Below are 12055 nucleotides of genomic sequence, written 5' to 3'. Positions count from 1 at the left end.
AACTTCTCTTTAAGAAGGTTATTTTCATCCAGTTAAGCAGCCCTAAGTCAACTAATTTATATTTCTTCTAAATGCATTTAAATTTAACTAGAAGATTCTTTATTCCAAGTTACTTAAATCATTTCAATTAGTATTTTCCATCAATCTGTATCATTTAACCATGGGGGCACTTTGCTAGAACAACCATTACTCAAGTGCTTACTAGATGCCAAACTTACTACTTCTATCAGAATAATAGGCTGCAAGAGCAGGCCCTCTACTTCTAAAAATCAAAAAAGCCCATATATTTTTGTGGGTGGCTGATTAAATGAGCCTAGAAAAAATAGTAAAGGGGCTAAAGGCCTGACTGAAATTATAGAGCATCTGTCTATCAAACATGATGGCCCCTGAGTTCAATCCCCAGTACTGCCAAAAAGAAAGAAAGAAAAAAAATGGTCTACATTCCACCTACAATTTTATAAACTATCTTAGAATTAATACCAATTGACTTGAGATCACTTACTAAAAATTGGGAAATAAAATTTAATAATACCAGTAAGGAAAGTATTACTAGTTAGTGGTAAAATTTTTACTAAGAAACTTGGTTAGCAAGTTTTGGTCAGGAGAGAATTAGCTGAGGGTATACTATCTGAAATTATTCCAAGGTATGTTTAATATTTCTCCCAGCCTAAAGGTTTTTCTACTACAGAAAAATTTCCTTAGAGCTTAGATGGTTAAATATAGGTTCCTTTTTAGCCTACTCTTATTTAGAAATTAAATCCTATTAGTCCAACTTGACTGTCATGATTTCAAGTATCACATTAAGTATTATATGACTGAATTTGTCCAAGGAACTAAATGTTCTGTATACACAAGAAAACTATAATAATCTTGATTTTCATTCAGCCCATCCTACTATGTGTGAGTTACAATGCTCACAATTCTACTTCCTGTCATACCCAGTAATATTAAAGTGGAATTTTTCCTCTCTGAACAATGAAATAAAAGTAGGGATCGGCTATAAGCCAACAACACAGACAGAGAAATTACAGAGCACTGAAAAGAAATGCCAGCTTCCTCTCCAGCTACTCACATTGTGACCAATTGGAAGGAACACAGCCACCATGGTGTGATTCCTCCTTTGATTCACCCTACATCCTCCAACTCTTGCTGACCTCAATTTGATCTAATTTCCCAAGTGTACAAGTCAGCATGGACTCAATGTACTTTCGGTTCCTACCTCCTTTTGCTATTTTAAGCCCTGGGAGTTAAGATATGCACATTAATACAATGTTTATCTTAGAGAATTATACATTTAATATTGATTGCATTTGAAGAAATCACTGATTTCTAAAGGTTCTACCAACTCTGGTAGGAAAAGAAAGATTTAAATAGTTTTTAGTCCTGATTTTTTTCCAGTATTGAATTTCTGAATTAGGTCTCAAAGTCCTTTGTTTTGACCTTTTGTTAATATAAAACACTGAACATTAAGTTGGCAATGATTTTTCAAAATATATTCTGGGCATTATTACAGTGTTATTGGCAATATTAAGTGTTCAAGATTACTATTTCACAAAAATTATTGTTTTTCCTGTGAAAATGTATCACAGCAAAATTTGTATCATTTACTTATATTTTATCCCTCTTTGTCTTTGTCCTTTGGGAATTAAACAACACTGATGAAAAATCAATGTGTATTGTGTAAATTTGGAAGATACTTCAAAAGTTTTAGTTGAAGTTGACCAAATCAAGAGATACAAAAAATTAATATGGCCTGGGAAGTTGACTCAATAGTAGAGTGCTTGCCTTGAATGCATGAGGCCCTGGGTTTGATTTCTCAGCACTGTGGCACTATGGCTCAAGTGGTAGGGCGCTAGCCTTGAGCTGAAGAGCTGAGGGACAGCACCCAGGCCCAAAGTCCAGCCCCCACACCAACAAAAAAATTAATAATTCTATTGAACACCATAAAAAAATAAGGGTGCCCATTCTAGAAACTTAGCATGCAATAAAAGACCCACTTGGGTAATACTGTAGTATAAAAGTGGCAAATCATATTTAACAGATTTTTGGGGGCACCAACCTGTTAATGATTCTAGCCAACAACTATCAGGAAAAAATACATGAAAAAAAGTAATTAGGGAACCTATTATAATATTGAGCAAATGTTCAGGTTTAAGGAGTCTTCCAATTCTCACTTTGCTTAGATTATGACTGCTTTTCCCAATTGTGAGAATCTGATTTTTACTTTTTTGCCCCAATTTATTCTCAAGGGAAACTGCACGGACTACTTCCTAAGCAGGAGGGCTAAAACAACATCATAAGCCAATTTAACTCAATTCAGTAAAAACTTGAGTACTTGCCATGCAAGTAGTAACCACGTAAAAACAAGTAAGACATACCAGATAAGCAGAAAAGGTCAAAAGCTATGTATATAAGACCACATAAGATGACGTTAAATGAAATGAAATCCTAGATAGGGACACAAGAAGTTTTATCGTTGTCACTGTTTTTTTGTTTGTTTTTTGCTTTTTTATTTTTTAATTTTTATGTTTTTTATTGTAAAATTAGTGTACAGAGGGGTTACAATTACATGAGTAAGATGAGTACATTTGCTATTGAGCATTGTTACCTCCTCCTTTGTTTTTCCCCTACTATCTCTTCCCTCCCTACTTCCCCAAATCTCCCCTCCCCCTCCCTCAGGTTGTAAAGTTCATTTTCAACATAGTGTCTTGTACATCTCATTGTTACAATGGGTCAACCTGTGTCCTTGTTTCAGCATTTTCTTATTTCCCTTCCCCTCCCCAAATTAGAAAAATGTATATACAACGTGCAGGGTACCAACATCAAATACAGTGACAACAGGGGTTATACCATGGGGAAGAACATACAAAAGAAACAAAAGAATAACATAGTGCATTATAAGTATGTTAAAAACAATAGTAAGAAAGAAAAAACCACTTGTGTCCCTGTCTTGGGGTTCATTTTGCTTAACATCATCTTATATGGTCACATGTAAACAGCTTTTGACCTTTTCTGCTTGTCCTATACATATACTAATTATTGCAAATAAGGGAAACCATGGGACCTATATTTCTTTGGGCCTGGCTTGCTTCACTTAATATAAATTTTTCCAAGTCTTTCCATTTCCTAACAAATGGGCAAAGTCAATGTATATCCATATATACCACATTTTCTTGATCCATTCATCTACTGAGGGGCATCTGTGTTTGTTTCATATCTTAGCTATGGTAAATAATGCTGCGATAAACATAGTTGTGCTTGTGTCACTATTGTTTTTAATGTACTATGTGATTTTTTGTTTCTTTTGTATGTTCTTCCCCCATGGTATAACCCCTGTTGTCACTGTATTTGATGTCGGTACCCTGCATCTTGTATATACATTTTTCTAATTTGGGGAGGGGAAGGGAAATAACAAAATGCTGAAATAAGGATACAGGTTGACCCATTGTAACAATGAGATGTACAAGACACTATGTTGAAAACAAACTTTACAGCTTGGGGTAGGGGGAGGGGAGGAAAGAGTTGAGGAGGTAGGGTGGGAAGGGATAGTAAGGGAAAAACAAAGGAGAGGGTTATAATAATGGATAGAAAATGGACTCATTACCTTACTCATGTAACTATAACCCCTCTAAACAGTATCTTTAATAAAAAAAATTAAAAAGAGATAAGGCACAGTTTAGAGAAGAAATAAAATATCTGACAAAGTAGATAAAGTTTTTAAAAATGTACAAAAGCAGAGTATAAAATAAAATTACTCTGGCTATTTTTATTATCATTAAGTGGTTGTCAAAAGGAGTTTCAATTCAACGTGTCAATTTATAAAAATAATGTAAGTTTCTTTTTTCCATGGTAAGTCTTGAACTTGGGCTTGGGCTATCCCTGAGTTCTTTTGCTCAAGGATAACACTCTGCCACTTTAAACCACAGCTCCACTTCCAGTTTTCTGATGATTAATTAGAAATGAAAGGCTCACAGACTTTCCTGCCTTTGAACCAAGATTCTCAGATCTCAGTCTCCTGAGTAGCTAGGATTACAGGCGTGAGCCACCAGTGTCTGGTCAGAATAATTTATGTTGATCAGCACCACCCTTCCCATCATTCCCCTATACCACTTATTCAACCCCAGTCTATCTTCTCAAATTACCGGGTCCCATTTTCACCTAAGTACCTTGAATATTATGACTATTCACTCACCCTTCCTCTCTCCACTTGTCTGTCTCCCTCCCCTTGAGCTCTACCCTCTCTGAAAAAAAAAATGCTTCAGTTTCCTGTTCAATATTTTGTTAAACTGTTAGCCGTTTCAAAGAGTTATATACAATGGAATTCTATGCTTCTATTAGAAAGAATGACACTGCCCCATTTGTAAGAAAATGGGAAGAGCTGAAAAAATCATATTAAGTGAAGTAAGCCAGAACTGAAGAAACATAGGTCCCATGGTTTGCTTTATTTGCAATAATTAGTACATGTCTAGGATAATCTTAGCAGATGAGCAGACTAGCTCAATAGTATGTACATATGATCATATAAGATGATGCTAAGCAAAATGAATTCCAAGACATGAGCACAAGAGGTTTATCTTTGTTGTCATTATTTTTATTTTTGTTTCTTTTGTATGTTCTTACCCTATGGTATATCGCCTGTTGTCACTGTATTTTATTTTTGTACCCGGTTATTGTATATACATTTATTTGAATTAGGGAAGGGAAGGGGAACAACAGAATGATGAGACAAACAACCAATGCAACAGTGATATACACAAGACAATTTGTTGGAAATGATGTGTACAACTTGGGAGTAGGGAGGGAGAGAAAGTATGAGAAAAATGAGGGAAGGGGTAGGTAACAAGTTTGACAAGAAATGTACTTATTACCTTACTTATATAACTATAAACCCTCTGTACATCACCTTGACAATAAAAAAGAATCATTTAATAGTATGCACAAAATAAGCTCTAAAGCTCAAAAACTAAAAAACAAAAGTTATACCATTGGAATCTTCCCCTGCATATACTATACTTTAGTCAATTTATTTGTGTAGATAAGCATATGATCCTGTATTTGTTTCCATATTTGTTAATAATTTAGATCTAACTTCCATATATAAGAGAAAATGTGCATCCATTATCTCCCTGAGCCTGAATTATTTCATGTAACATGAGTTTTCTAGGTCCATTCATTATTACTAACTTTTAATCACATTTTCTCACCTTTGCTACAGAGATTTAAAATCCTTAAGGAATTTTTTTTCTGTTGAAAAAATCCAATTTTCCCTTTCTTGTCATGTAAACAAGAAGGATATGCATGCCTCAACTTATTACTTCTCCAATTATCAGCCTTTAGGCCTAATTATCACTGTCTTTGCTAAATGGTCCTGAATGTATCATTTCTATTCCTAACTTGAAAATAATCAATATCACACTTATTATAGAGTTAATCTCATGACAAATTCCTAGCTGATCATTTCTAGACCAACTTATACCACAATAATCACTGTTCATATGTCCCATGTGTGAATTTTACTATACAATCTGAAATAATGATAAACAAAAATAATGTGTTTACTATGTAGTTTGCCCTTGTTCAATAATGATGATAAATGTCATAGGGAAAACATCATAAGGAAAAAAGAAGAATTATCTGACATTTTTTTTCTTTCTCTCTTCATCTGCAAACCAAGATTTAGCTAATAGAGAAAGAGCACACCACCATTTCTCAAGGATGTCAACAAATCCCTTTTGCACTCCCAATTTTTTACTTTCCACCATGCCTGAGAACTGTTTCATATGAACAGTCTGGATCTATTCTTTTAATATTGTTATTATTTGAAAACAGAGTATGTGGATTTAGACTTCTTAAACTTAAAATAGCATTTGCTACTGCATCATCCATTTCTGAGATATTAAACACCAAGAATTAAATGAAGAAACGCAAGGTACTTAAATGCATGGAGAAAAACTGGGTTCAGATTAAAAACAGCCACAACATTTGCTCCTTTTACATAAAAATTTCAGTCATGTTTTGGTATATTCAAGGGTTTGTAATTATTCCAGTATCTAGTCCCTGAATATTTCTATCGCCATTTTCTCCTGTCTCCACCTCTGGCCACCACAAATCTAAGTGTGTGTGTGTGTGTGTGTGCGCGCGCACATGCACATATATATACATAAATATATGCACATATAGTATATATTTGGGGTTATTCTTGGAATTTCATGTAAATATTATCCTATAATGTACAACCTATGTCTGTTCTTTTTTACCTAGGATGTTTTCAAGATTTATCTATATTATATCTTTTATCAACATTTCACTATTTCATCACAAAACATATAATATTCCACCATAAGGATATACCACACTTTGCTTTCCCATTGACTCAATAATGTACATTTGAGTTTTGAATATTATGAATATTATAAATAACACTACTATGAATATCTATATGTTCATTTTGGTGCAGACATGTTTTCAGTTCTTTTGGAACAGAAAAACAAAAAATTGTCTTACTTCAGTATCAGTACAATAGGATAAATTGATCTAGTGAAATTTGCCCTTTTGTTTCTGGTAAGAAAATTAATTTTGATGAATGTCACTTCTCAGGAACACAATGATCTCATAAAGCAAAAAAGGCAAACAAAAACTGACTTATTCATTTATTGGATGTTTACCAAATAATTTCTATGGGGCCAATGATGTGCAAGGTACTGGAAAAGCAAAGCACCCACTTTCAAGGAGCTCTCAGTGTAGAAAGGAGTTAAGCAATCAGACATGTGTGATAGATATACAAAAGAAACAAAAAACATACCTCATCAGTGAATATTTCCCAACAGAAATGGTATCTGAAATCAAATCAAAAGTACTGTAAATGGTTTGCCATATATGCATCTGCATGTCAAGCAGATGCAAGAAGAACATTACTAGTAGGTGGAGTATCATACATAAAAATGCAGAAAGCATTATTATGAATCATAATGTATGAATATAAATACTTGCTGTTACTCAATATAGAGTTCAGAAGCCAGAATAGCTTAGTATTTGTTTCTAGTTTTTTTCTTCCCCTTCCCCTCCTGAAATCAGGTAAACTTACATACAATGTAAAGGATACAGAAATCATAAACAACAACAAAAGGGGGAAAAACAGAAGAAAAATGAACATAGATGAAACTAATATATGAATTGGTTGTAAACATTAGGTTGAATATTAAACTGCATTCAGAAGCATGTTTTATCAAGTCAGACTGAAAGATAATAAAAGAATAATTCATGCAATTCTGAAAACCCTGAAATCCCATCTATAAAACATATGTTATAACTTTGAATACTCAAAAATTAAGGACTTGGGCTGGGAAGGTGGCTCAGTGGTAGAGCGCTTGCCTTGCATGCATGAGGCCCTGGGTTCAATTCCTCAGCACCACATAAGAAAAAAGCCAGAAGTGGCGTTGTGGCTCAAGTGGTAGAGCTGAGGGCCAGTGCCCAGGCCCAGAGTTCAGGCCCCACGACCGGAGCCCCCCCCAAAAATTAAGAACCATTCCATTTAAATCACTGTTGAAAGATGAGTAGTTTTATAGAAATGACTTTATATAATGAAATAGTATAATCAGTCAGCAATTTCCAAGGAAAACAGGTAGCTTGGAGGTAAGTATTTTAAAAAATTCATCCATGGGAAATTTACATCGAAATAATCTCAGATACTTTTTGAGACTAAGTCCCACATCAGTTACAATAGATTCAAGTTTATTGAGTTAGAGTGAGTATAGGTATTCTGTGTTTTAAATAAGAAATTCTGATACACTTGGCCTATGTATCACTTGTCCAAATTTAATTTACATGCTTTCTGCCACTCTAACCATAGCACCTCATCTTTCTTGAAAGAAAAACACTTGGCTTAAATACCTATTATAATATAGCAGACAACATATAACACTATATAGTATATATTTTAAATAAACTAACGTGACATCCATTCTTTGACAACAAAAATTTACCAAGTATTTAATGTTAACAATATTTCAAGTATTGTGCCAGTTGTTTTTTATAACTATTCAATTTACCACTCATACTAATGCTAAAAAATATATATTCTATGTCCGCCGATACATTGAAAATCTTCAGCACAATGAAATGAAATAGCTCACTAAACTTTACACAATGATAAGCAGCAGTCAGAATTCAAACCCATAATATCTGCTCCAAAGCACTTAGACTTTGCATTATGCTATAACTGTCTAATTCATTCAGGTTGCCAAATGAAATGTTTATACCAATTCTAATTTCCACAAAAAAAGAGCTTCATATCCAATAGATAGCTATGTAGATAGATATAGCTTATATATTATAGATTATGTAGCATATGTTATATACTATACATGTTATATATGTCATATATGTTGCATGTTATATATGTGAGATATATAGAGATATATACTTGGTCAAGTAAAGTCAAAAATGAATATTTCTATCATCAATGGTGCAGGCAAATGCTGCTGTAAATTCAGGCTTCTTTAAGTTCATTCAAAATGACTGAGGAAGAAGCACATGCTCCCACTTCTTAACAGAAAAATAACCATGGTACTAACTACTATGTCAGGGTGAGAAATTCTGCTTCATGATGGCTTGAGCTAGGTGTTTGTTTTTCATTAGCCACACATATAGCATTCTTTCCTCATTCTTCTCTTTATTCTATATGCATGAAAATCACAGGTTAATTCTGATTTAGTGTCAACATGAAACTATTTTTTAAGACTTTTTAAAAGTTCATTTTATATGCATATCAAATGTGTGCCACGTACTATTCTTAGACCTTTGGTTGAAGCAAGATCTCAATGAGTCACAAACTTACAACTGAGAAGGGTTATAGTCACAAGAATGACAGCAATACAGTGTGACCAAGCCTATAACACAGACACTGTAGGAATGCAGTGCACAAGAAGGCATTTTAATTTAAAGTGAGATAGGTAATATCTATCTAATGCTTACTATGTAGCAGCTACTTTCATAGGCACTTATTATATCAAGGTATAGTCTTACGATGTAGGTAGTTTCCCCCATTTGGGAAATATCAGGACTGAGATTCAAGTCCATACAAACTGGCTTAATTCTTCCTTTTAGCTCCACATGCACTCCTCGTAGTGGGGAAAGCACAGGGTTGGAATTCCTTGTCCCTAAGTAGCTTTGAAATGATAAAATGACAACTCACTTGAGGCTTTTATGGGTTAACTAAGAAACTTGGACTAAGTGCTATATTCTCCACTTGCAGAATACTGAAATAGGTAAAATTGACAACTGGTTCAAATTCAAGCCACAAAACTAATTGGCAGAAAATCTTGAACAAATAAGTCAACTATTTCAAGTCTCAGTTTCTAAACCATTCCACAGGTTATTACAAACAAAAAAAAGTTTCCAGAGTTTCTAAGTATGACACATATTCATAAATCTAAAAACAAAATTAAGAAGTCTTCCAGTATTATGCCTTTATAATAACCAGTTCAATCAAACAACTGTTTCTCCTACTTTTCTCCTCTATTGAGTTTTTTTAATAAGGGTGCCTTTATTGGTAAAACTAAATGTACAGATGAAGTATTTATTTTTATGTCCATTCACTCATTCATTCATTCATTTGGAGTTAATGAGTTAACAGGTACACCATGTGCTAAATAAATAGATAATACAAAGATAAAAAAGATGTAAAGACTATAAAGATAATAAAATAGAGCAAACCCTCTGAGAATTTTCATTGTGCTTCTTCATGAGTGCAAGTTAACCAGCTAGGTGTATTGGTATGGGCCTGTAACCCCAGCTATGCAGAAGGAAGAAGTAAGTGGATCACTCTCTGAGACCATCCCAAGATAAATAAATAAATTTAAATAAATAAAGCAAAGTAAAGTAAAATGGACTGGAGTGTGTCTCAAGTAGTAGAACACAAAGGCCATGAGTTTAAGGCCCAGTACTACCACCCTGCCACCCCTAAGAAGATAAAAGAAGGAGAAGAATAAAATAACAGTGAATGAAAACAGACTTTGCTGGACCATGTAGGACAGTGTTAGAGTGTGTGTCTAACTTGCAAGACTTTGAGTTCAATTCAGTAACAGAAAGAAAGAAAGAAAAAAAGAAAGAAAGAAAGAAAGAAAGAAAGAGAGAGAGAGAGAGAGAAGGAAAGAAAGGAAGGAAGGAAGGAAGGAAGGAAGGAATGTTAGCTAATATATGTGTGAAATTTGAGCACATTTCTTGAACTCTTGGAGTATCAATTCTCTAAAACTAAAGTGATAAAAGAACTAGTGCAGCATGATTCTGACAATTAAGTCAGTTACTACAAATTGAAGCACTTATCATACTATCTATTAAATGGTAATTCAGAATAAAAGAGTGGCTATAATATGTCTCAATGCAAAAGGCCAGTTTAGGACTGGAAATATTTCTAAGTGCAAATGATGTTTCTTTAAAAAGTCATATGGAGGGCCTGGGAAGGTGGCTCAGTGGTAGAGCGCTTGCCTTGCATGCTCGAGGCCCTGGGTTCGATTCCTCAGCACCACATAAGCAAAAAGAAAAAAGCCGGAAGTGGCGCTGTAGCTCAAGTGGTAGAGCCTTGAGCTGAAGAGCTGAGGGACAGCGCCCAAGCCCAGAGTTCAGGCCCCACAACCAGACCCCCCCCAAAAAAAGTCATATGGAGTTAGGAGAAATCAATGAATATATCTCTGAAGAAATGCCGATATTTAACACCCTTGATACTTTTCATTGATATACTCATTATACTGTTTTCATTTGTTTTGAGTCCAAGTATATAATTCTAAAATAATTTTTCCAGTAAACCTATTTCAATAAATATTTCAATAAATATTCTTAAAGTCTGTTCTTATTTCTTTATCTGTATGAATCTGTTAATACTCTATCGGTTTATTTCAAATTTTCTAGAAAACTGTAATTACACGTTAGGGAAAGAATGTTTTAAAATTAGTATATATTATGGTTACATGTAGCTTTTATTGTAAACCTATACTTGAATATATAAGTATTCTATTTTCAGTAAATCAGTCTACTAAAAAACAAATTTAGAACTATTACTAACCCAGTAGAGAAACTTTCCTAATTACAATAAAAATTACTTCTTTTCAACAAGTTATTGGTTATATAGAGAGATTTTATTATAACATTCACATATATGTATACACTTTCCCCTGATCTAATCCATCCTATTGCACTCTCTTTAACCTTGACACTTCTTAAAACAAACCGTTTTCATTGTTCGATTTTTTTTTCATTTTTCACACCTTTCATTGCCAGATACTTAATATTTTCCATCCTAGGAACTAGAGAGGAATAAAGCATTGAAAAGTACTGGTACAGAGAAAGAAAAATAGGGCAAAGAATAAACAGATAGATGAGTAAAACATAGAATATGAATGCTTTGAATAGTGAATGCTTTGAAGAAACACCAAGCATAATAGGAGAATTGGCTGTCTAGATTTCCAGTGTTACAGTCCCAAAAAAAAAAGCTTACTGAGGTGATATTTGAGGAAATACCTGAGGACAATGAGGTGAAAAACAAGGATTCTATTTGAATGAAACAGTTTTTCCAGAAAAAGAGAAAAAGTGGGAGAAGAAACAAATGTGTTTTCACAGGTAGAGAGTTATGAAAGTATTTGCGGAGGAATATGGGATATAACAGAAAGAAAGAGATGAAAAATGACATTTCCACTAACCGAGGCAGCTGAATTCTGAGAGTTGGTCTTATATTTAGCAATAATTAAGTCATTGGGGGAATTTCACAAGAGCAGGTCAATGATGTAGTAGAGAGAATTTAAAGAGGAAAGAGATTGGCATATGGACAATTACGCTCCAGAAGGTTGGAAAAGAAGAGCAAAGAATTAGAATCAGAGCTGAAGAAAGAATTAGGCTAAGTACCAGGAATGTAGTTCAAGTTCCAGAGCATTTGTCTAGTAAATGTGAGGCTCTGAGTTCAAACCCCAGCACTATGAAAACGAAAGAAAAGAAAGAGAAAAGAAAGAAAAGTGCCTCAATGAAAAGTTGTTCACCTGGTGAACTATTCAAGATATCATTAGTT

This window comes from Dipodomys ordii, unplaced genomic scaffold (genome assembly GCF_000151885.1).
Source record: "Dipodomys ordii isolate 6190 unplaced genomic scaffold, Dord_2.0 Scaffold5, whole genome shotgun sequence".
Taxonomy (NCBI): domain Eukaryota; kingdom Metazoa; phylum Chordata; class Mammalia; order Rodentia; family Heteromyidae; genus Dipodomys; species Dipodomys ordii.
The sequence above is the reverse complement of the archived record's forward strand: the minus strand, read 5'-3'. Positions refer to the sequence as shown.